The sequence below is a fragment of the Orcinus orca genome, chromosome 11 (genome assembly GCF_937001465.1).
Source record: "Orcinus orca chromosome 11, mOrcOrc1.1, whole genome shotgun sequence".
NCBI classification, from domain to species: Eukaryota; Metazoa; Chordata; class Mammalia; order Artiodactyla; family Delphinidae; genus Orcinus; species Orcinus orca.
This window is the reverse complement of record NC_064569.1, coordinates 38,592,241-38,614,839: the sequence shown is the minus strand read 5'-3', so window position 1 is coordinate 38,614,839 and position 22,599 is coordinate 38,592,241. Positions and strand designations below refer to the sequence as shown.

The following is a 22,599-nucleotide window of genomic DNA, read 5'->3' as shown; positions in this document are numbered from 1 at the left end:
ACTGCCACATCTACTCGTCACTGTATAGACCATTATGAAAGCTAAGATCTATGCAACATAAAAATGAGAGTACTGTGTCAATGCCAAGGAGTTGAAACCAAACTGTCAAACCAAACTGCCAACCAGTTATTTTATCTTTTAAATTGCCTTACAGCCAATTAGTTGTGCTATGAAAATGTTTACGGTCAAAATGCTTGTGGTAAAGGTGTGTACGGCAAAGACGTTTACAACAAAAGTACCTGGAATTAAAAAAAAAAAGATCCCAATTATATAAATGAAGAAGGTGGGGATTCAAGTGGTTAAATAACTAGCTCAAGGTCATGCGGTTGTTAAAGGGCAGGACTGAGATTTAAACTTAGATCAGCTTGAGTCCGGAACTACAATACTTAATCACTACCCTATACCGACAAAACATGGAGACAAAACATTGATCGTTAACTTGTTGGATCTGAAGGTAAGGTGGGAAAAAGGAACCTTTTTATCCCAGGTCTGGATACAGACCCTTAAGCAGCATATTTTTCTTGTCTTGAGATGGAAAGAACACAAACAGCAGAACAATAAGAGGAAGACTGGGATGCTGTGAGTGGGCAAGTTACCCCCCAAGAAGGTGATGAGGTGTTGGCCTGGAGAACCTCAGCTCGGATAACAGGATGGATTTGGGAAGTAGAGCCGGAGGCCGCGGAACTTGGACAGAGGTCCAGGTGTTAGCAAATCCAGTCCCAATGGGAATGGAATCGAGCGGATCTGACTGTGCCACGTCAGGAGGAAGCTTGTGCTCAGAAACGACAGGGAAGGTCCAGAGGGTACTCAGGAAGAAGACCACAACGACAATTACCTGGAATGACCCGGCAGAAAATGAAAAGACTTTTTATTGATTTATTTATTTTTTAAATTATATATATATTTTTGCAGTATGCGGGCCTCTCACTGTTGTGGCCTCTCCCGTTGCGGAGCACAGGCTCCGGACGCGCAGGCTCAGCAGCCATGGCTCACGGGCCCAGCCGCTCCGCGGCATGTGGGATCTTCCCGGACCGGGGCATGAACCCGTGTCCCCTGCATTGGCAGGCGGACTCTCAACCACTGCGCCACCAGGGAAGCCCGAAAATGAAAAGACTTTTAAACACAAATTGAAAATGAGAAATTGGGTGGACTGCATAATAAAGTCAGCCTTAGTGAGAAGTGGAAAAGTGATTCTATCTACTAAATGTTCCCAGCTCACACTTAACCGTCAGAGTTATGTCCACCGGGCTTCCTTGGGGGTACAGTGGAAAAGAAGAGCCTGCCAGTGCAGGGCACACAGGTTCGAGCCCTGGCCGGGAAGATCCCACGTGCCGTGGAGCAACTAAGCCCGTGCACCACAACTACTGAGCCTGCGCTCTAGAGCCCGCGAGCCACAACTACTGAAGCCCGCGCGCCTAGAGCCAGTGCTCCACAGCAAGAGAAGCCACCGCAATGAGAAGCCCGCGCACAGCAACCAAGAGTAGCCCCCGCTCGCTGCAACTAGAGAAAGCCTGCGCACAGCAACAAAGACCCAACGCAGCCAAAAATAAATTAATTAATTAAAAAAAGAAAAGAAAAGAAATTTAAAAGAAATATGTCCACAGAAAGAAAGAAAGGAAGGAAGGAAGGAAGGAAGGAAGGAAGGAAGGAAGGAAAAAAAATGTCCACATAGCTTGCTCATCAGCACATCTTTCATTGAGCTAGTTAGTTATTATTGACTAATGGGCACACATACAATACACAAAAGAAAGTACTATTACACACACAGTTAAGCACTAATACTAATATCATAATGAATACTCATACGTAGATTAAGAAAGAGAATAATATCAGTATATCAAAAGCCCCCGTATGCTCCTCTCCGCATAGTTCACCATTATCCTGAACTTTGTGTTAATCATTTCCTTGTCTTTATAGTTTTGCCACCTGTGTATGTATCCCTAGATATTAGATCATCTAATTTTGCATATTTGGGACATTAAATAAATGAAACTATTCTGTACGTATTCTTCTGTCGCTTGCCTCTTTTACTCAATATATTTTGGAGATTTACCCATGTGGACATGTGTTGTTTTAGTGCCTTCATTTTTCACTGCCATGTGGTATTTCATTTTGCTTAACATACCACTATTTATGTGTTCATTATACCATTGATGGATATCTATTTTTCCTCCAGGTTATTATTATTTGGGGGCTGTTGTAAATAATTTTGAAGTGAACATTTTGTGCCTATCTCCTGGTGCACATGGACACGCGTTTCTCTAGAGCTCCTATCTAGGAGTGGATTTGTTGGTTGTAAAGTCTGAGCACATTAAACCTCACTAGGTAGTCATAAGCTTTCTGTGTTCTCTATTGCGGTTCCAATTTACCCTGCCTTCAGCAGTGGATTGGAGTTCTGATTGCCCCACGTCTTTGCTAAAACTGGAATTGACTGACTTTTTAATCTGGGAGGTGTGAAGTGGTATTTTATTGTGGTTTTAATTTGCATTTCCCTGATTAATAATGAGGTTGGACTCCTTCCCGGCCCCTCACCCAATATGTTTATGGACCATCTGTGTTTCCTCTACCACGAAATGCCTGTTCATGTCTTCTGCTCATCTTTTTATGTGATAATTTGTATTTTTCTTATGGACTCAAAGTTGTTCTTTATATATCCTTGATACAGATCCTTCATTGGTTATCTATGTGGAAAATATCTTGTTCCCCTCTTTGGCTTGTCTTTTTATTCTTTTGGTGGTATCTTTTTGTAAATTGAAGTTCTCCATTCAAATACAGTCAGATTTGTTAGTCATTTTCTTTTATTTAGTTTTTTAAAAAATTAAAAGAGTTACTCAGCCATAAAAAGGAACAAAATTGGGTCATTTGTTGAGATGTGGATGGATCTAGAGACTGTCATACAGAGTGAAGTAAGTCAGAAAGAGAAAAACAAATATTGTATATTAACACATATATGTGGAACCTAGAGAAATGGTACAGATGAACTGGTTTGCAGGGCAGAAATTGAGACACAGATGAAGAGAACAAACGTGTGGACACCAAGGGGAGAAAGCAGTGCGGGGGTGGGGGGGTGGTGTGATGAATTGGGAGATTGTGATTGACAAGTATGCACTGATGTGGATAAAATTGATGACTAGTAAGAACCTGCTGTATAAAAAAAATAAAATTAAATTAAAAAATTAAAAAAAATTTATTGGAAAATTTTAAAAATAAAAAGTTTTATAGTTGATTTACAATGTTGTGTTAGTTTCTGCTGTACAGCAAAGTAAATCAGTTATACATATACATAGATCCACTCTTTTTTATTTATTTATTTATTTTTATTATTTTTTTTGCGGTACGTGGGCGTCTCACTGTTGTGGCCTCTCCCGTTGCGGAGCACAGGCTCTGAGGCTCTGGACGCGCAGGTTCAGCGGCCACGGCTCACGGGCCCAGCCACTCCGCGGCATGTGGGATCTTCCCAGACTGGGACACGAACCCGTGTCCCCTGCATCTGTAGGCGGACCCCCAACCACTGCACCACCAGGGAAGCCCCAGATCCACTCTTTTTTAGATTCTTTTCCCACCTAGGTCATTACAGAGTATTGAGTAGAGAGTCTTTTTCTTTAAGTTTGTCCATTTTCTTTTTTGTTTAAGGAATCCTCCTTTTAAACATTCAATGAACTTTTAATTTTAGAATAGCTTTAGATTTGTAGAAAAGTTGCAAGAGTCTTACAGATAGTTCTCATGTACCCCACACCCAGTTTCCTCTATTGTTAACGTTTTACTTTATTACTACAGTGCATTTATCACAGCTAATGAACAAATATTGATACAGCATGGTTATCTAAAGTCCATTTTAAAAAAATTTTATTGAAGTATAGTTGATTTACAAGGTTGTGTTAATTTCTTCTGCACAGCAAAGTGATTCAGTTATACATATATATTCTTTTCCATTATGGTTTGTCACAGGATATCGAATATAGTTCCCTGTGCTATACAGCAGGACATTGTTGTTTATCCATCCTATGTATAATAGTTTGCCTATGCTAATCCCAAACTCCCCTTCCTTCCCTCCCCATCCCCCCTTCCCCTTTGGCAACCACATGTCTGTTCTTTATGTCTGTGAGTCTGTTTCTGTTTTGTAGATATGTTCATTTGTGTCGTATTTTAGATTCCACATATAGGTGATAACATATGGTATTCATCATTCTCTTTCTGACTTACTTTGCTTAGTATGATAATTTCTGGGTCCATCCATGTTGCTGCAAATGGCATTATTTCATTCGTTTTAATGGTTGAGTAATATTCCATTGTATACATGTACTACATCTTCTTTATCCATCCATCTAGGTTGTTTCCATGTCTTGGCTATTGTGAATAGTGTAAAGTCCATATTTCATTCAGATTTTCTTAGTTTTTCTGTTCCAGGATCCCATTCAGGATACTACATCACATTTAGTCCTCATGTCTCCTTAGGCTCCTCTGAACTATGACAATTTCTCAAACTTTCCTTGTTTTTGAGGATCTTGACCATTTTGAGGACTGATCAAGTATTTTGTAGAATGTCCTTCAGTTGGGATTTCTTTGTCTAAAAGAACTGTTAGACAGGATTATGGATCTTCAGAAAGAAGACCACAGAGGTAAAGTACCATTTTCATCATATCATATGAAGGGTATATGCTATCAATATGACTTATCATTGATTACATTAACCTTGATCCCCTGCCTGAGGTAGTGCTTTTCAGGTTTCTCCACTGTAAAGTTACATTCCCTACCCCTTTCCATACTCTGTTCTTTAGAAGGAAGTCATAATGTACATACCACACTTAATAAGTAGGGAGTTATGCTTCATTTTCTTAAAGGGGGAGTATCTATAAAGTATTTAGAATTCTTCTGTATGGAAAGTGGTCTATCCTCCTCTATTTACTTATTCAATCACTAATTAATATTTATTTATTTATCATGGATATTTATTGATGGAACATGAATAGTAGAAGCTTAGTTTCTCACTATTGGAGAGGTTACAGATAAGTAAGGGGACAAGGCTGGAATGAACCATGTAGCTCTTGATGAGAGTTGGAGACATTAATATGAACCCATGGGGCTTCCCTGGTGGCGCAGTGGTTGAGAGTCCGCCTGCCGATGCAGGGGACACGGGTTCGTGCCCTGGTCCAGGAAGATCCCACATGCCGCGGAGCGGCTGGGCCCGTGAGCCATGGTCGCTCAGCCTGCGCGTCCGGAGCCTGTGCTCCGCAACGAGAGTAGGCCACAACAGTGAGAGGCCCGCGTACCGCAAGAAACAAACAAAAACAACAAAAAAAAATATGAACCCATGTTTAGCTTAATAGAGATATAGAAATAATTATAGATGTATGTATACACATGTATAGTATACATACATATATTTCCTAACTCTGTCTGCTGAGAGGGTCTACACAACCCCAATAGCTATGAGCAGACCCAGCACCAAGATTTTAATTTCTAATACCATTCACCAATAAAAAGAACCAGGGATTTTTAGAGAAATGGCTTATTCTAGAACTGGGCAGGAAATATACAGGATGAGCCTGGAGCATCTTATAGTGCCAGAAAGTAAGGAAGTACTCAAAACCCCCCAGAATGATGGGGGTATGTTAAAGGGACACAGCAGCCTTCAGAGCTCCCCATGGCCAAAGCTGGAATAATTTTAACAACACAGTAAATGAGGGAGTATTGGATTATTACCCAAAGTATAAAAGAAATCCATTTTTAATGTGAAAGTCCTATTAGTAGTCTTCTATATTACCTACTAAGAGTTTTCTAGGTCTGCATGTTCCCATTTAAGGCTTGAATCAACTTGTAATGGGTTTGAGTGTACTGTTTGAGGTAGAGATCCAATTTAATCTTTTTCTAAATGGATAACCATTTGTCCCAGCCTATTCAATAGTCCATCCTTTCCCCCACTAATATGCCATACTCATTCTGTTACAAATAGATCTCCATACATGTGGGTCTCAATTCTGAGCCACTGATCTAGTTGTCTTTCTCTGCACTGATAACCCACTTAGAGTTTTGTATTATGATGATGTTGGGTAGAGTGAGTATCCCACCTTGTTCTTCTTTTTATCAGGACAATTTGGCCTGCATTTGGCTCTTGATTTTCCAAATAAACTTTAGAACTAGCTTACCCAGTTCCAAGAAAAGCTCTGTTGGGGTTTTTATTGGAATTGCATTGAATTCATAATTCCATTTGTAAATAATCGACAGCTTTATTATATTGAGTCGCCTTAGCCAAGAACATGCTGTATCTCTTCATTTACTTGATCTTCTCTAATATATTTCTATAGAGATTTATATTTTTCTCCTTGAAGAACTTGAACGCCTTTTGTTAGATTTTATTCCTAGGAACTTTATATTTTTGCTATTATTGTAAGGTGCTTCTTTTCACGTTTTTAAATTTTCCATCAGATAGTTCATGGTATATAGAAATGCAATTGCTTTTACATATTTCGTATTCAGCAATTGTCCTGAATTGTTATTAATTCTAGAATTCGTTTGTAAACAATCTCGGGTTTTCCAAACAGATAATCACATCAACTACAAATAATGACAGTTTAGTTTTTTCCTTTCTAACCCTCAAAGCTTTCACTTTTATTTCTTGACTTCATTTCTATTTCTTGACTTATATCAACTGTCTCAGACTTCCAGTATGATGTTGAATAGAACCAGTAATAATGGGCATTCTCATCTTGTTCTAGATCTTAACAGAAATATTTCAAAGTGTCATTATTAAGTATACTGTTTTACATATGTTTTATCAGGTTAAGGAAGTTCCCATCTCTACCAAGCTTGCAAATTTTTTTAAAAAAATCAAGAATGAATGTTACATTTTATTGAACACTTTTGGGGGGGCATCTGTTTAGATAGTCACGCGGCTCTTTCCCCTCTTTAATCTGTTAGTGTTTCACACATTGCTGGATTTGGTTTGCTAACATTTTGTCTAAGATTTTTCTGTCTGTGTTTATGGGTGAGATTAGCGTGTAATTTTCCTTATACTGTTATTATCTGGTTTTAGAATCAAAGTTATACTAGTCTCATAAAATGAGTTAAGGAATGTCTTTTCTTGAATGTTTTCTAGAACTTCCTACATGTACCACCTCTTGTGCCCACCTCACATCCTTTTTGCCCTCCAGCTATGGCAGCGATGACCAGGTTGATACAGGTGTAACGTGACGGAATCTTGCCTCAGCTACCCCACCAATCTCTCACTTTCTGCCCTATGGCTTCTCCACTGTGGATGTTGAGGGGAGCCTGGAAAAACCCCTAGCACTTGAGGGTTTGCAAATCTGGAAGTTCAAGAAAATTAATAACCTACAGGGCAACCCTTGACCAATGGAGGATGGAAACTGGTGGCTTTCCCCTTCCATCCCTTGGGCAAACAATTCTAAGGTACATTCCATGCAGCAAGATTGAGCCTTAGTGGCCCATAGTAGTGACTCCCTTGTGTTGGCTGTTCCTCCTTCCCTGTTTCATTTTTCCTGTTCTCCATTTCCAAAATAAAACATTTCACTTTCCAAAATAAACCATCTACACCCAAATCCTTGACTCTGGCTTTGCTTTCTGGAGGAACCCAGGCCACAACCACTACCTGTAATTAAGTTGTGTGGCCTGGTGTTTTCTTTGAGGGAATAGTTTTAACTGCCAGTTCAATTCTTTTTCTCTAATGCTTACACAACTATTCAGGTTTCTATTTCTTCTTTAGTCAGTTTTAGCAAATTGTATTGTTCTAGGAATTTATCCACTTCCTTGAAAACTTCAAATTTATTGGCATAAATTTGTTTTTAATATTTTCTCAACTATTTAATTTCCACAGCATCTCTAGTTAGATCCCCTTTTCAACTGCTAATATTGTTTCTTTTCAACTTCTTTCATTTTGTCTTGATTAATCTTGCCATAGGTTTGTCTATACTGTTTCAAAGTTGTTTCAAAGAACTAACTTTTAACTTGTTGACTTTTTTCCCCTATCACGTATCTTTTTCAACTTAATTTGGACCCTGTTCATTTTTTTTTTCTTACACTTTTCTGGGGCCATTTTGCTTTTGTTCCTCCCTAACTTCTTAAACAAAATTCTTAGCACATTAATTCTAAGCTTTGAAATTTTTCTAATGTAAGCATTTGCAACTATAACATATGGACTTGGAAGCCACACCGGCTGAGTCCAAATCCTGGCTCTGCCACTTGCTAGCTGTGTGGCTTCGTTCACTTTTCCGTGCTTCAATTTCCCCATTTACGCCTGCCTCAAGGGTTGTTATGAGAATTAAATGAGTAAGATATGTAGAGCTCATAAACCAATGCCTGCCACACAGGAAATCCTAAGTAAATGTTAGTATTATATATTTTCCTTTAAGTACTATTTTAGCTACTTCCATAAGTTTGGATATATAGTATGGTTATTATTAAATTCTTAGTAATTTCTCTTTTGCATTATAATCTATTCTTCAGAAGTGTGTTTTTAAAATGTTAGTTGTCAGTATTTACAGTTTTCCTCCCCTCCTGGACCTATGAGAAGATTACACTTCATAGACCCCTGGGAGTTCATCATAGCCAAGGGACTTGCTTTGCTCAATGAAATGTGAGTGGAAGCATTTAAGAAAGCAGCATGCAATTTTCCATGCTCTTTCCCTTTCTTCAGGGATTGGGGAAATACATGTTGAGATACAGGTGCCACTAGGTCAGAGCAGTCTGGAACACAAAGTCACACATAGTGGGCCGCTGCTCTGGAGGGCTCTCAACACCTTGAGCAAAAAATAAACATCACAGTGTCAAGCTACACAAGTTTTGATGTTGTTACCACACCATAATCTAGCCTATCCTACTTGATATTAATTCTATTTTAATTGAATTATGGTCCAAGAATACAATCTGTTTGAAAGTCATCCTTTAAAATGGTTGGGGCTGGATTTATGGCATACTAGGTGTCTGTTTTCCATAAACATTCCTTGAAACGTTTGAAAAGAATATTTATTCTCTAACTGTGTGTGCAATGTTCCTTCAATGCATATTAGATCAAGCTTGCAAACCATCTTCTCCATCCTCACTGATTTTTTGTTTCCTTAATCTATCAATTCCTGACAGAGGTAGTAAAAATTTCCCACTCTGATAGTGGGCTTATCATTTTCTTATCCTCTTGTCTTCTTGTTCTATATTTTTGGGGCTATGTTATTAACACATACAAATTTAGAATTATTTTAGCTTCCTGATGAATTGACTCTTAACAGCTTATATCTGGAATTCTAAAAATCTGATCTAGCTTCATCCTTCACTGGAACATTTATTTAATTACAACTCTGGGATTATTGACATATTTTGATTTATTGCTGCCATCTTATTAAGTGCTTTATCTTTTTTTTATGGATATGTAAGGATATTGACAACAACACTGGAATAGCAGAGGAATTGAAAATGCTATACATTGATCAATGGGAAACTAGCTAAATTAATTATATTGCATATACACAATAAAATACCATGAAGGAAGCAAACACATATATAGTTTTTGGTTGAACCATAGACCATTCTAAGTGCTCTACATTACATATACTATCTCACGTAATTTCCCAACAATACTACTACTATCCCATTTTACATATGAGACAAGAAGTTAAGTAACATGCCCAAGATGACACATATATTTTTTTTCTATGTCATAATATTGACATTTAGTCCAGTAATCTTCCTAAGTGCTTATCTTGATTTTTATATTCATTTCTTTATACTTTTCTTGACTTCTTTTGTTCCCCTTTACTTGAAGTTATCCACTTAATATCATTTTTTTAATGATTAGCCTAGCTATTTCTTTATATTCATTCTTACTTTAATAAAGTGTGTAATGAATCAATTTCTGTGTCTCCCCCTTGAACAATACAAAGATCTTGAAAACACATTAAACTTAATCATCCCTACCCAACCTACCTGCTTTTATCATCGATTCTTTTAGTACTAGCCTGCCCCCACTACACATAAATAAGACGTTATAATTACTATTTTAAACAGTTACTGTTTGTTGGGATTTACCTAGGTATTCAACAATCTCTTTACTCATCATTCCTTCTTGTATTACAGATGGTCAATCTAAGATCATTTACCTCTGCTTGAAATAAATCCTTGAGAATTTCCTTTAAGTGAGGGTCTGTTGGTTATAAATGCTCTCAATTTTTACTGGAAAATACTTTTGTTTTCTCTCATTATTGAAAGATAGTTGCATTGATATAGGATTCTATGTCCATAGTAATTGTCTTTCAGCACCTTGAAGATACTGCTATATCCCTGTCTTCTGATCCGCATTTTTGCTGTTGAGAAGTCAGCCATAAGTCTAATCACCATTCCTTTGTCGGTGATCATTCTCCTTGCCAATGTTCACAATCTTCTCTTTCTTCTTTGATGTTTAGTTTCCTATGGTGTTCCTACAAGTGAATTTTTTCTTATTTATCTTCTTGGCATTCACTGAGCTTCCAGAAGTTCTCTAAAGTTCTGGGAACATCTCAGCCATTGTCTTTGAATATTACCTCTTTCCTATCCTTCTATTTCATTCCAGAGCTCTAATTTGACACAGTTCGATTTTCTCTCTCCTTTATGGCTTTTACTCTTTCATATTTTCCATGTCTTGTCTTTGTGGATTACATTCTAGGTCATTTTTTCAGCTCTAGCTTCCAGGTTACTAATTTTTTCCTCAGCCATATCTAATCAGCTATTAAATCTATCCACTGAGTTTTAAGATTACACTCTTATTATTTTTTATCCAGAAATTCTTTTTGCTTATTTTCCAAGTCTGATTAGTTATTTATAGTCTCTTATTTCCTGCTCACTTTTTTGAGCTTCTCTTTTGTTTCTTTAAAACAAACAAACAAAAACCTTATATTCTGTGTCTAAAACTTTAAATATCTAATGCCTTTGTCGGTCTATTTCTGCTGATTTTCACTCAACGTGCTTTATTTCCATGTGTGTTTTGTGACTTGGCCCATAAGCTGTAATTTTCCCTGAGATTTCACCTGTGGCAAGCCTTTGAGTACTAGGATGTGGAACAGAGCAGATTACAATTGATTCAGCAAGTTACCTGAATAGTACCAACCTAGGATAACTTTAAGTTTTCTGTTTGAGTTTTTGGTTTTGGGGTTTTTTTTTTTTTTTTTTTTTGATCACATAGCACATGAATTTGGAGTGCAAACCCAGCTGAGCACTGGCTTGTGGTTGTGAATTCTGAGGGAATATTTATTATTTTTCCTACCATCCAGAATGACACAGGCCAAATTCCTTGCTGCTCCTTTCTATATGGAGGTTTATTTCTCATTCTCTTTACACAGAGAGTTCTGGGGTATACCCTTTGAGAGCCCAAATTTATGCAGGATAATCCTTTGGCCAAACCTCTTGTCCCATGACCTGTGAAACCATCAAAGTAAAATCTCAAGGTTCCCAAGACTCTCTCAGGGTGAAGACCAGCTTTGGTCCTTGCTTTCCAACCTGTGTTCCTATTTTCACTTCATTTTGAGTTCTGTAGATTTCTTTCTTTTGTGCTAGCTTGGTGATACATTTAAGATTAAATGTTGTTTAATTTAAATGGTTGTCTTTAAAATTTTTATTTCAACTGAAAGGGTCATTCAAGGTACTTAATCCATTGTACTATTAGAAACGAAACATCTTTTTTAGACTGAGGTTGAGACAGAGGTAATGCAACTTTGACACATACAATTCTTTGTCAATTGTTCTGGTTCCAACACCACTCGTCCTCAAGTGCCCTCTACTTAAAGGGTGTATGCTATTTGGGAGAAAGAAACATGGCAATAAATCCTTAATTGCTGCAGATCAAATGTCAATGTATAGTATAAGGCAGTAAGATAACAAGTGATTAGAGGGGAGACTATTATTAATCACAAAGCAGGAATTGTGTCTCCTCACATTCAGGGGTTTGACAAGGAAGTAAACCAGCTGTAGGCACAAGATTAGCCTCTCTATCAGGCTAGATTGCATTGTCACAACTGACGGGGTATATGGTATCAGTCCACAGTTTAAGCCTCATGGAATGGGAGAGAAGATGGGAGGGTGAAAGTAATGTAGAGACATGTGTTTCTCTAGAGTTCCAGCTCCCAACATGGCGGAAGTGGTTGAATTACTTTGATCATCTCTAGGAAGCTACAGTGGAGATTTTGGTATTTGTCTTTGGAATTCACTTCTAATTCCTGTCAAGATCAAGCATAAGGTTCTTGGGAAGAGAAGAGGACAGGGAACTGGGATACCAAGATTACTTCAAGGACACAGAACAAAGACTCAGTTGCTATAATTCATTGTTCTGGGTCTAGCATCCTGCTCGGGAACTCCATCCCAACCCTGGGAGGAGCCTACAGCTGGCGTTTTCATGCCTGGGCACCTGGACTACTTGCCTAAATGTTCTCTCTCAACTCATCCTCACCCATATTTTGGGTTTCACTGGAAGGAAAGGCAGGGAGAATGTGGGGGAGTGTTGGCAACTGAGATATTATTCTCCTTTCTGGGCAGGTCCAAGTCATAGACTCACTGATCATCAGCCCTTGATGGCCCTCAAACTCCCCATCTCTTGACAGATGAGGAATCTGGTGATGAATAAGGTACAGAGGCATGTGAGATATATGAAGTAAACTGGGGAGCAGAGGGAGGGCAGGAAAGAATGATCTAGGGAGGAGTAACTGATTTGTCTGGACTGAGAAGATGGGTGGGATAAAGGAGGGTTAAAGGGTAAAGAGATGGAAACCCCTGATGGTTCAGGCCTCTTCACCACATTCTTTCTGGGCTTGGCAGTTGGCGCTCAGAGGTCGGGCAACCCCTTCTTCCCAGGTTCCAGAAACCCCAACTGAGCGACACCTCTCCTCGAGAATGTGGGTGGAAGGAAGGTCCTTGGTGGTGCCCAAGCTAAGTATTTAAGGTCTATTCTCCTACTTCTAGTTACCCACAAGTGGCCACCAGATCCTTTCTCCCAACCCTGGTAGCCACTGTTGGGAGAACCTGTCTTGTTTGCCTCTCTGGTTTAATCTGGTTGAGGACCTGTGGCATCAGACTATTGGCAGCTGTGGTTCCAGACACACACCACAGTCAATTCCACCTGTATCTTGCCTCAGACTCTACTTAAATAAGCCAATCAGATCAAAGAATTTAGCTTCCCCGCCTTCAAGAGATTCTCCCTGCCCACCCCCCTGCCCCCACACAAAAAGTGCTTCCATTTCTCCACAAAGCAGAGGGAAGAGGAGGCACAGGGTGGTGGAAAGAGCAAGACCTGGATTTCAAGGAAGGAGACTTGGCCTCTAGTCCCTGCTTTGCAACTCACCAATTATAAACTTGAATGGGTCACCTAAACTTGCTGAACACTCTGGGTCCAAATCCTGTTTCTCTGTTCTCTAGAGCAGAGATCTCCGAGGGAGGATATGTTACACGATCCACTGGGTATGGGAGGACAATATCAAAGACTTCCTTTTCCTTTCTTTTTTTTTCTTTTTTAAAAATTAAGCTTTAGGACTTCTCTTATGGTGCAGTGGTTAAGAATCTGCCTGCCAATGCAGAGGACACGGGTTTGAGCCCTGGTCCAGGAAGATCCCACATCCCGCAGAGCAACTAAGCCCGTGCGCCACAACTACTGAAGACCGCGCACCTAGAGCCCGTGCTCAGCAAAAAGAGAAGCCACCGCAATGAGAAGCCCATGCACCGCAATGAAGAGTAGCCCCGGCTTGGTGCAACTAGAGAAAGCCCATGCACAGCAACAAAGACCGAACGCAGCCAAAAATAAAAATTAATTAATTATTTAATTTGAAAAAATTAGGCTTTAGTATGTTTAACATACAGATTGACACCGAACCCTCACTTGGTCCTTGTATCAGATGGTCTCCGTGTCAGGTATGTTGGGTGAGGTATCTGAGTGCAAAGAAGTGTTAGGGAAGTCAGTAAAAAGTATCAAGAACATCAATTGAAATACGAATTTACATTCATTAATGTTGATGATGAATCTCACCCTAACTGTGTAGTTTGACTTGAAATATGAGTTAATGATAGAACTTTTGAAGTCATATTCATATATGGGGATGGCAAAAATTTTTTTGCCAATAAGGTTTTACAATCAGAAATGTCTAGAGACCACTTCTTGGCTGTAGGACATGTGGATGATACAAAGCAGCACAATACCACTATCATTTAGTCCAGAGCAAACTCTGCTGGAAGTGGAGATGGACACCAGAAACACCAGGCTTAACAACGGTGACATCTCTAACAACATGGAACGATGAGGCAAATACAAAGAGAGGGGCGTCCATGCTCAGTAGTGTTCGTCCCAGGTCAGAGGCCAAAGGCAAAGGAAAACAGCTGTCAGTAGCCACATCTTTCTGGAGTCAAGGCCCCAGGGAAGAGTTGTTTAATGCATTCCCGGGCTGCTTACGGAATGTTCTTCCTGTTCTTCTGGAGAAAGAAGCAGGCATGCCCAGGATGGGGCTTGTGAGGCTTCTGCTTCTTGGTATGAAGAAAAGGAGAGCTTTGCATAATTGCCTTCGTTGGAGACTCTCCTCTGGGTAAAGGGGGCTTCCTTAGAAAACAGTCAGTCATTTCCTACTGACTTCTTCAGCAGTGATGTGACACTAAGGGCACTCTCACCTGCTCCCAGGATACCTACTCCCACGCCTCAGAGCCTCTCCACCCACCTGCCTCACTAGGCTCTCCAAGATATGCCTCCCTAGAGGAGCAAAATAAGAATTCCCCAAGGGCCAGGGGATAGGGGCACTTCATTTCCTATTAGAGTGATCATAATTGTTGCAAAACTTACAGCCACAGACCCTAGGTGGGAAAGAATCTTGAGCCTCTTGTTTATTCCATTGGTCTCTGTAGTTGATGTCAGGGCTTGAAGAGTCATCATTGTCTGCTGGGGTTTGGATGGGAGCCCAGCAAATACCTGGGATCCTAGGAGTGCTCTGGAGCTCCCTCTGCTTGGAGATGCAGGTGGGAGCCTCCACCCTGCTTCGTCCGGCCCCTAGGCTCTGCTTAACCATGCCAGCAGACGCTGTGTGCGGGCCAGCAGGCAGGCAGCCTAGGGCTCAAGGATGTGGGAGCAGATGGAAAAGACAAGTGCCAAAAGCCCCGAGGATGGAGACATGAGCTGGGCTACTGGGAATGGAGCCCTGGAGCCACATGCATTTGGATTGAACAACCGGGGGTGAGCTACACTTTCTAGGGCAAGCTGAGTCTGTGGACACTCACTTCTCGTGACATTGCACACTACTCCCCCACAGCTGTCCTGTTCTGGGGAAGTTAGGATTTCTGAGATGCCATAAACCTTCCTGAGGCTGAAAGAAGCCCCCATGCTAGAAAATGCAGGAGCATGGTAGGATAACAGCTGAGTTAAGGCCATAAAGGCAAACATTGGGTAGATACACGTTGCCTCAGTGACCTAATCCTGACAATGTGGCCTTGGAAGTAGAATCCTCCAAAGCCTGGGAGCCCCCATGGGCTTCTGAGGGTGCTCTGTGCAAGCCAGGCTGGGCTCCCAAAGGCCTTTCTGTGAATCTCATGTTGCAGGTTCTAAATGAAGGGATCTCACAGTAATAGGGACTTTTTCAAACTTTGGGTCACAACCCACAGTGGTCTGTGAAATCAGTTTGGTGGATCCGAAAAGATCCGAAAGACAGAAAGACAAAAAGAAGGGAGAAAGGGAGGAAAGAAGGAAGGAAGGAAGGGAAAAGTAATGGAAAACATTGCAGGGTATCTCTTGTTTTATAAAATGTATATCTGCATGGGTATACTAGATCATGACAAAAAATTGTTTCTTACTATGGGTTGCAGTTAAAATTTTGGTAAACACTGTCCTGGGAAGACCCTTTTGTTTGGGTTGCTTTCATTGCTTACAGCTTCTTCCATTTATTTATTCCATTTTCACCATCCGGAACATAAACAGAGAGAACAGCCCTAACATGGCTTAGAAAAGATAAATAAGTTCACCTTTCTGGACTTGATTTTTTTAATCTCTAAAACAAGAGAACTAACTGGGATGGCCTGGTAGCTTCTGTCTTTATGAATCCATGACTCTGTGTCTCTCAGATGTTCTGGAGTTTGCTGAGTGAGTCTTTCCTTCATTCCCACCATACCTATAACCATAAAATATTTAAGGAGAAAAAACGGCCCTAAAAAAGGGAAAAAGAAACAGATGGGTGTGCTCCAGAGAGGGCTCAAAGGGCACATTTTTACCTGGAGAGCAGCCTGGAAGAGGACAGGGTCTGGAGGGACAGGTGGGAGGGAGCAGTTCAGGTATTGGGGGAGGATAAAAAGAAGTTGGTTAGGGATAGAGAGATGGGCTGATGAGTGCATATGCTGGGCACTGTGATCACATCCATAATCCTGCAAATCTGTCAGACTCAGAACCTGAGTTCTCCAAGGCTGGGTTATCTAGATTGGTGAAACAGGTGGAAAGCATGGAACAGTGGAAAGTGCAGAGAGATCTGAGTTCAAGTGGCTCTGTCACTCACCGGCTATAAGAGCTTTGGCAACTCCTCACATCAGTTATACAACAGGGAGAGTACTTTCTAGCTGGCCTGACTCAAAAGGTCATGATGAAGATCAAACGAAGAGCTGTGAAAAGACACTGCCAATTACTGTGGAACACTTAGGACTCATCTTCTACCACTTTTCGATAAGGTTTATTTTCAAGATGCCAGGTTCACCTGTCTGGCCAATTAAGCATTACGAAAGTGACTTCTGAGTGATCAACTTCTTCTAGAGGCTCATGGAACTTTCTGAGGATGTCCCCAAAGTGTTGGTTGTTAGAGATTTCCTCTGACACTTTCCTGCCCACGAGATTCACTGCTAGCTTTCCCATGATGCTCTGGGCAAGGGGATTCTTTCTTTTACTTTCATTACAAGCAGCTAATCCATCCATCAGACTGGCAGGACCTCCAAAGGGGCACTTCCTTTCATCTGTTTCTCAGAATGGATAGCCCATTCCCAAGGTCAATCAAACAATCTGTGTCTCTTCTATTTTTTTTTTTAACCTGTCCAGAGAGAAAGTGTCCATGATACTCCCTTTAAGAGGGGCTGGTTATCACACAGTCTCGCATAACTGTTTCAGAAATGGATCAGAAGCTATCATTTGCTGAGCTGTCGTACTACCCTTCATTGAATAGGTATGTAACGTTGGGCAAATCAACCTCTCTATACCTCATTTCCCCACCAGCTCAGCTTGTCCCTCTGAGCCATGGTCTCCTCCTCTGTAAAAGGTGAATGACAACATCTTCCCTGCCTAAAGGGGGTCACCAACGGCTGGATGACTTCCTGGGCATATCTATTATAGAACATTACATTGTAATTACTATTGATTTCTATATTCTCCCACTGGACAGTGAGCTCGAAGGAGGGAACCACATCTTTTTCGGCTCTCCTCTAGCATCTAGAGTGGTGTCTAGCACATAGCCAAGGAAACGGAGTAATTTTTAGCCAAGATTTTCTATGGCGAATTTTCCGCATCCACCTACAATCCCAGGTCTCAGATGTACTTTTTTTTTTTCATTTTAACATCTTTATTGGGGTATAATTGCTTTACAATGGTATGTTAGTTTCAGCTTCACAACAAAATGAATCAGTTATATATATACATATGTTCCCATATCTCTTCCCGCTTGCGTCTCCCTCCCTCCCACCCTTCCTATCCCATCCCTCCAGGCGGTCACAGATTACCGAGCTGATCTCCCTGTGCTATGCGGCTGCTTCCCACTAGCTATCTACCTTACGTTTGGTAGTGTATATATGTCCATGCGTCTCAGATGTACTTTTTACCTCCTTCCATCCCTTCACACCAATGTCGGATGGGATGGATGGGTGTGTGGGGCTGGGGTCCAGGGCCCAGGGAAGCTGAGACTAAGCTTGTTTGGATGAGGTTCGCGACGGGCCGAGAACGTGGTCGGCCGTGGTCGCGCCCGAGGGGACATCGAGTAGGGGTGACAATGCAAACCCAGCCTCCTCTTCGGCCCCGTTTTCGTTCGCTCTTTTATACCAGCGTGTGGGATCGGGCTGAGCTCCCTGACGCTCTGCAGGAGTAACACGACGGCGGGCTGCACTGGGATTCTCCAAGAGCGCTCAGAGAACCTTTGGTGCCCGCCGCAGCTCCTCTCCACCCCCACCACAGAGCCCCGCAGACGACGGAGAAGTCCTGGCCGGGTCAGCCCAGGTGGGGGTGACGCACCTGGAAGAGGCGTCCGCAGCAGGCTGGGTAGAACCACTGCGGTGGGGGGAGAGGGGAGGCATCACGGATTATCGCAGGCAAAATCGTGGATCTGCACACACATAACCATCGAAAGCTCTCACGCACGGAGGGCAGAGTTTGCCTTGCCCCGTGGACGGCAGCCTTGGAGGACTGGGCAGAGTCTCCCAGAAGACAGTGCCGTGGTTGATTCTAAGTCAAGATGGTTGCAGCGCAGTTGGAGCGCTGGGCAAGAGAGGACTAGATCTGTGGGCGGGGCCCAGGGGCGGGGCGGGGCGGGGCCCAGGGGCGGGGTGGGGCGGGGCCTTGCGAGGGGCGGGGCCAGGAGCTGGGCTGTCTCTGCTTGTCAAAAGGCAGCCGCCGATCCCCAGGCGCCGGGAGCGCGGAGCAGCGTGCCCACACGCAGTACCAGGTGCGGACCCGGGACCGGCGAGGAGAGGGGGCCCCAGTATCGGGATTAGGCGCCGGGTGGGGGCGTCGGGGGTACCGGGTCTGAGTGCCCGTGTGCAAGCACTAGAGTCTGGGCGAACTTGGCGACCGAGATCTGGGCTGTCGTGCCTTGAGGCTGGGGCACTAAGGGGACCCTGAGGTCTGAGAGAAAGCTGAAGTTCGTGCCAGGCTGGAGAGGGGAGCAGCGACCTCCTCGGGGCTCAGGCAGCGGATCACAGAAACGGTCCTCCAGCAGGGTGCTCGGCACTTGGGCAACAAGAAACATTTGTTTCCTTCCTCTGTCGGGCCGCCTCGGCATGGACTGGAGGAATAAGAAAGGGAGGGATGGGCTCTGTAGGGTGCTGAGGTCTTCTGGGGATGGAGTGTGTATAGCCTTGCTATCTTATAGGACCCACGCATGGTTACCTGCGATGACGGAATTGGATCTTTTAAGTAGAGGTTTTTTTGTCCTTTCCTTTTCTTTTCTCGCTTTTTTTTTTTTTAAGCCACCAATTATTTTAGACCTGGCTGATCCAGTGCACTGGACTTATTTTCTCAGGAAAGTCCATCCATAGATGTCCACAGGAATTCAGGGGCAAGCATCTAATCGAGTAGGGGGCTCAAGGAGTAGCTTCTATTGGGGGAGTGAGGAGTCCCACATCTGTGGGTGGTGGATGAAGAGGATTTCAGGGGAAGTATCTAGGAGGGAACATCCTATGGTCTCCGGGGAGCAGTTTGACATGGACCCCCTCCCCCCATGGACCACTGAGGCTGAGACCTAGGCTGCCTGGGCTGGGAGAGCCCTGGGTCTCTGAACCCAGGCCCTTCCCTCATCTTCTCCTCCTCTTCCTCCTTCTCCATGCGGTGAGTGAGTCAACCTCCTGTCTGGGCTCAGCAGCCAGAGGGGCCAGAGCCCAGGCAAGCAGTTGGGCAGGCATTTTCCGAGCATTGCAAAAGCTCTCCTGGGCAGAGTTCAGCTCTGCACCAGCTCCCTGCTGGAAGGCGGCTTCCTCATGGCCGGTGGTGGCCACTCCTGAAGGGGACACTCTGCACAGCAATAATTATGGGATGGCTATGGTATGACTCCAGAATGGGTTGACTGGGAAGGGATTGTGGCTTTGTGGTAAATCCACATCTCTTATTCTCCTGGGATCAGGAGGTGCATCCCAGCACGGCAGAATTTTCCAGCCCCTCATATGCCATTTCTGCCTAGTGATCTTGTTAGCTGCCTATGTGTGTTAGGGAGGTGGGCATGCACAAGGGATTGGGAAAGACTCTGGGATAAGGGAAGCCGTGGTGCTGGCAAAGGTTTTAAGTCGGGCTGGGAAGTGGGGGTGGTTTGCTGAGGTGGAAATGGATTACCTGGACACTGGAGCCTCAACTTTACGAACCAAGAGGGCTGTGTTTTGGGGGGATCTTCCTCATCCCATCCCTGTCCAAGTGCTGGAGGGGATGGTGAGTCCTTCTGGAATGGTGTCAGGATTGTACGCAGCCAGACCAGGAGGCTATTAAGACTGCAGATTTCTCTCTGGCTTTTGCTTTGGGTGTTTCAGATCCTTGAGCAGAAGTAGGGGCCGCATTTGGCCCCCACTCAGTGGCCTCTCTGGACCCATTTGAAGACAACCCACAAGCAGGCTGGGGGGCTGACTCAAACTGCAAACAGCTGGGGAATTCACAGTCTGTGCTCTGGCTGGGTCCCATGACTTCAGTTTGGCTGTCCCTCATCAGCCATGACTTGGACCCTTTCCAGGGTAATGGATAAGAAAGGGGGGAAGAGAAAAAGGATGAGAAAAGAGGAGAGTGGGATAAGGAAGGCGGGAAAGAAGAGGGTTAGGGCTAGGGAGCTTTCCTCGCCACTCACAGCCAAGACAATCACACTCTATTCGTATAAATACTGTGGAAGGTCTGATGCTGTTTGAGGTGCCCTAGTTACTTGTGTTTATGGTTTCTCGGTCTTCTTTCCCTATTCGACCTCAGAACTGATCTCCTTTGGGCACCGAGTCCCAGAGGAAGCACCAGGAGGACCTCTTGGACCCACACCATCCGCTCCCAGAACATATAGCCGATGTTAAAGCCAATGTCTTTCACAGTTGGAGGAAGGCCTGGGGTCTAGTGGGCCAGACCAAGTGGTTATCCAAGACAGGAGAAGGACTTGCGGTTGTGCATTTCTTTACCCCACATCCTGAGGAGGAAGAGGTCATCCTGCCTGAGAGCCAGAGTTTCTCTGCAAGAAACTGGCCGGTGCTTACATCCAGCAGGTGGGCTCTAGTGGCCGGAGAGCCAGAGTCATGAGCACCTGGAGGTCTGAGCTAGGATGGCACTCCAGTGTGTTGCTGGACAGGATGAGCTATAGGAGCTCCAGCTCTCCATTTATTACTGTTTACGTCTGGTTTGGATGCAGGTAAAGAGAAGTAAGGAAATGACAAGATTTTCTTAAGAGCCTCTTGTGTGCCCAGCATGGTACTAGGCCCTCTGAGGGATAACAGGGAACAGAGCCCACCAGACCGGGCCTCTTCTTCCTAGACGGTCTGAGCTCAGGCTGGGCAGTGGCTGGCGGTATCTTCTTCCACTACAGTCCAGTTCTCAGGGGGTCCAGCTGGACAGGAGCCAGCCTGGCTGTAGCTCTGGACCACTAAGGTCTTGCTTCTAGTTACGCTTTTCTCCGGTTCCCCATTGTCTGTCTCCCGTCTCAGTGCCCTCTTGGATGTGCTAGAGAGAGTGACTGTATAATTTATTGCCCAAACTGGGAGACTTCTGAGAGTGAAAGGGGTGTGATGAATAATTAAACCCAAGCTGTTCAGGACAAATTGGAACATTGAGGCATTCTAGCAAACCCCACCCCAGACCCAGCGGAGGTCACGGCGATAAGGGGAAGATGGGTGGGTGTGGGTTTAATGAGGAGAAGATGGGGGTGGTGCTTAATGATGAGGGGAAGATGGGGGTAGCCTGCTCTGTGGTGTCATCGCTAATTGCAGTCTCTCCCTGAGGGCAGCACTGCTCTTGGCCACCCTCTCTCTGGACTAGCCTAGTGTTCACTCCCTTCCCCTTGCCTGCGACTTCCCTTCACCCTTGACTTGTGAGTGGCCTCACCTTTGGTTCTCCTGCCCCACCCCTACCTCAGACAGGGACAGGAAGGCCTGCCAACTCGCCTTCAGGTGCCCCTGGGGAACTGGGATTTATACTAAAGCCAAGACTCAGCCTCACGCTTCCTCTTCTCTCTTCCCCCAAACCTTTAGTCTCTTCATTCTGTCCATCCATCTTCCCAGACCTCCGGGGGCCCCACTGTCCCGCGGGAAACTCAGCCTTAAAGCGTGTAGACAACCAGGAAGGGTAGGGTAGTCAAACCTTGCCCATGTGGATAAAGGGCACAGGTCACTTGTGATCAGGTTCTGGGGAAATGCTAAGCAAAGTGGAGGTCAGGGCTGAGAGCAGCTGCATAGCAGGGGAGGGAGCCAGGTCCCCTGGACACTGGAGCTTGACTCTTGGCTTGTCTGACGACTGGGGAAATGGTCCAGGGGAGGGACAGACTCTTCTCAACCCCGACTAGAGGCGTTGGTGGCGGCGGGTGACTGCAGCCTGCTGTGGAGACATGTGGAAGAGAAACTGCCTTCCCTCCTTGGTCCTTGCGGCCCAGATGCTCAGGGCGGGTTCCCTGGAGAGTCCCCAGAGGTTCAGCATGAGAGACGGGGCGCCGGCCATGGGGGTGGAGCCTCCTTGATGACTGTGTAGTGACTCTGTCCACTGTGGCAGGAAGGCAGTCGTTCTCATCACCGACAAATGAAAACGGCAGGTGAAGACCTCTTGGGAAGTCCCACCCTTTGAAGCAACTTATGGGGAGGGGAGAGGAGAGAGCTTCAGGGGTGGCAGGGGTGGCAGGCCGGTAGGTAAATGGCAAAGGCAGAAGGAACAGACGCTCGGGGAGTCTGAGTGTGTGTCATACCTTCGCAAACCTGCCCGACAGG

General features: G+C 43.9%; 1 protein-coding gene across 2 annotated transcripts in view; it reads left to right on the top strand.

The window, feature by feature from the left end:
* Nucleotides 1-18,551: 18,551 nt before the first annotated feature.
* Nucleotides 18,552-22,599, top strand: part of VDR (vitamin D receptor) — a 55,861-nt gene continuing 51,813 nt past the window's right edge. Inside the window, exon 1 of one of the 2 annotated variants that reach the window (XM_033436471.2) lies at nucleotides 18,552-18,620. The gene's annotated coding sequence lies outside the window, so the exon portion shown is untranslated. The remainder of the gene's footprint in view (nucleotides 18,621-22,599) is intronic. The other variant, XM_033436469.2, reaches the window with a different exon arrangement.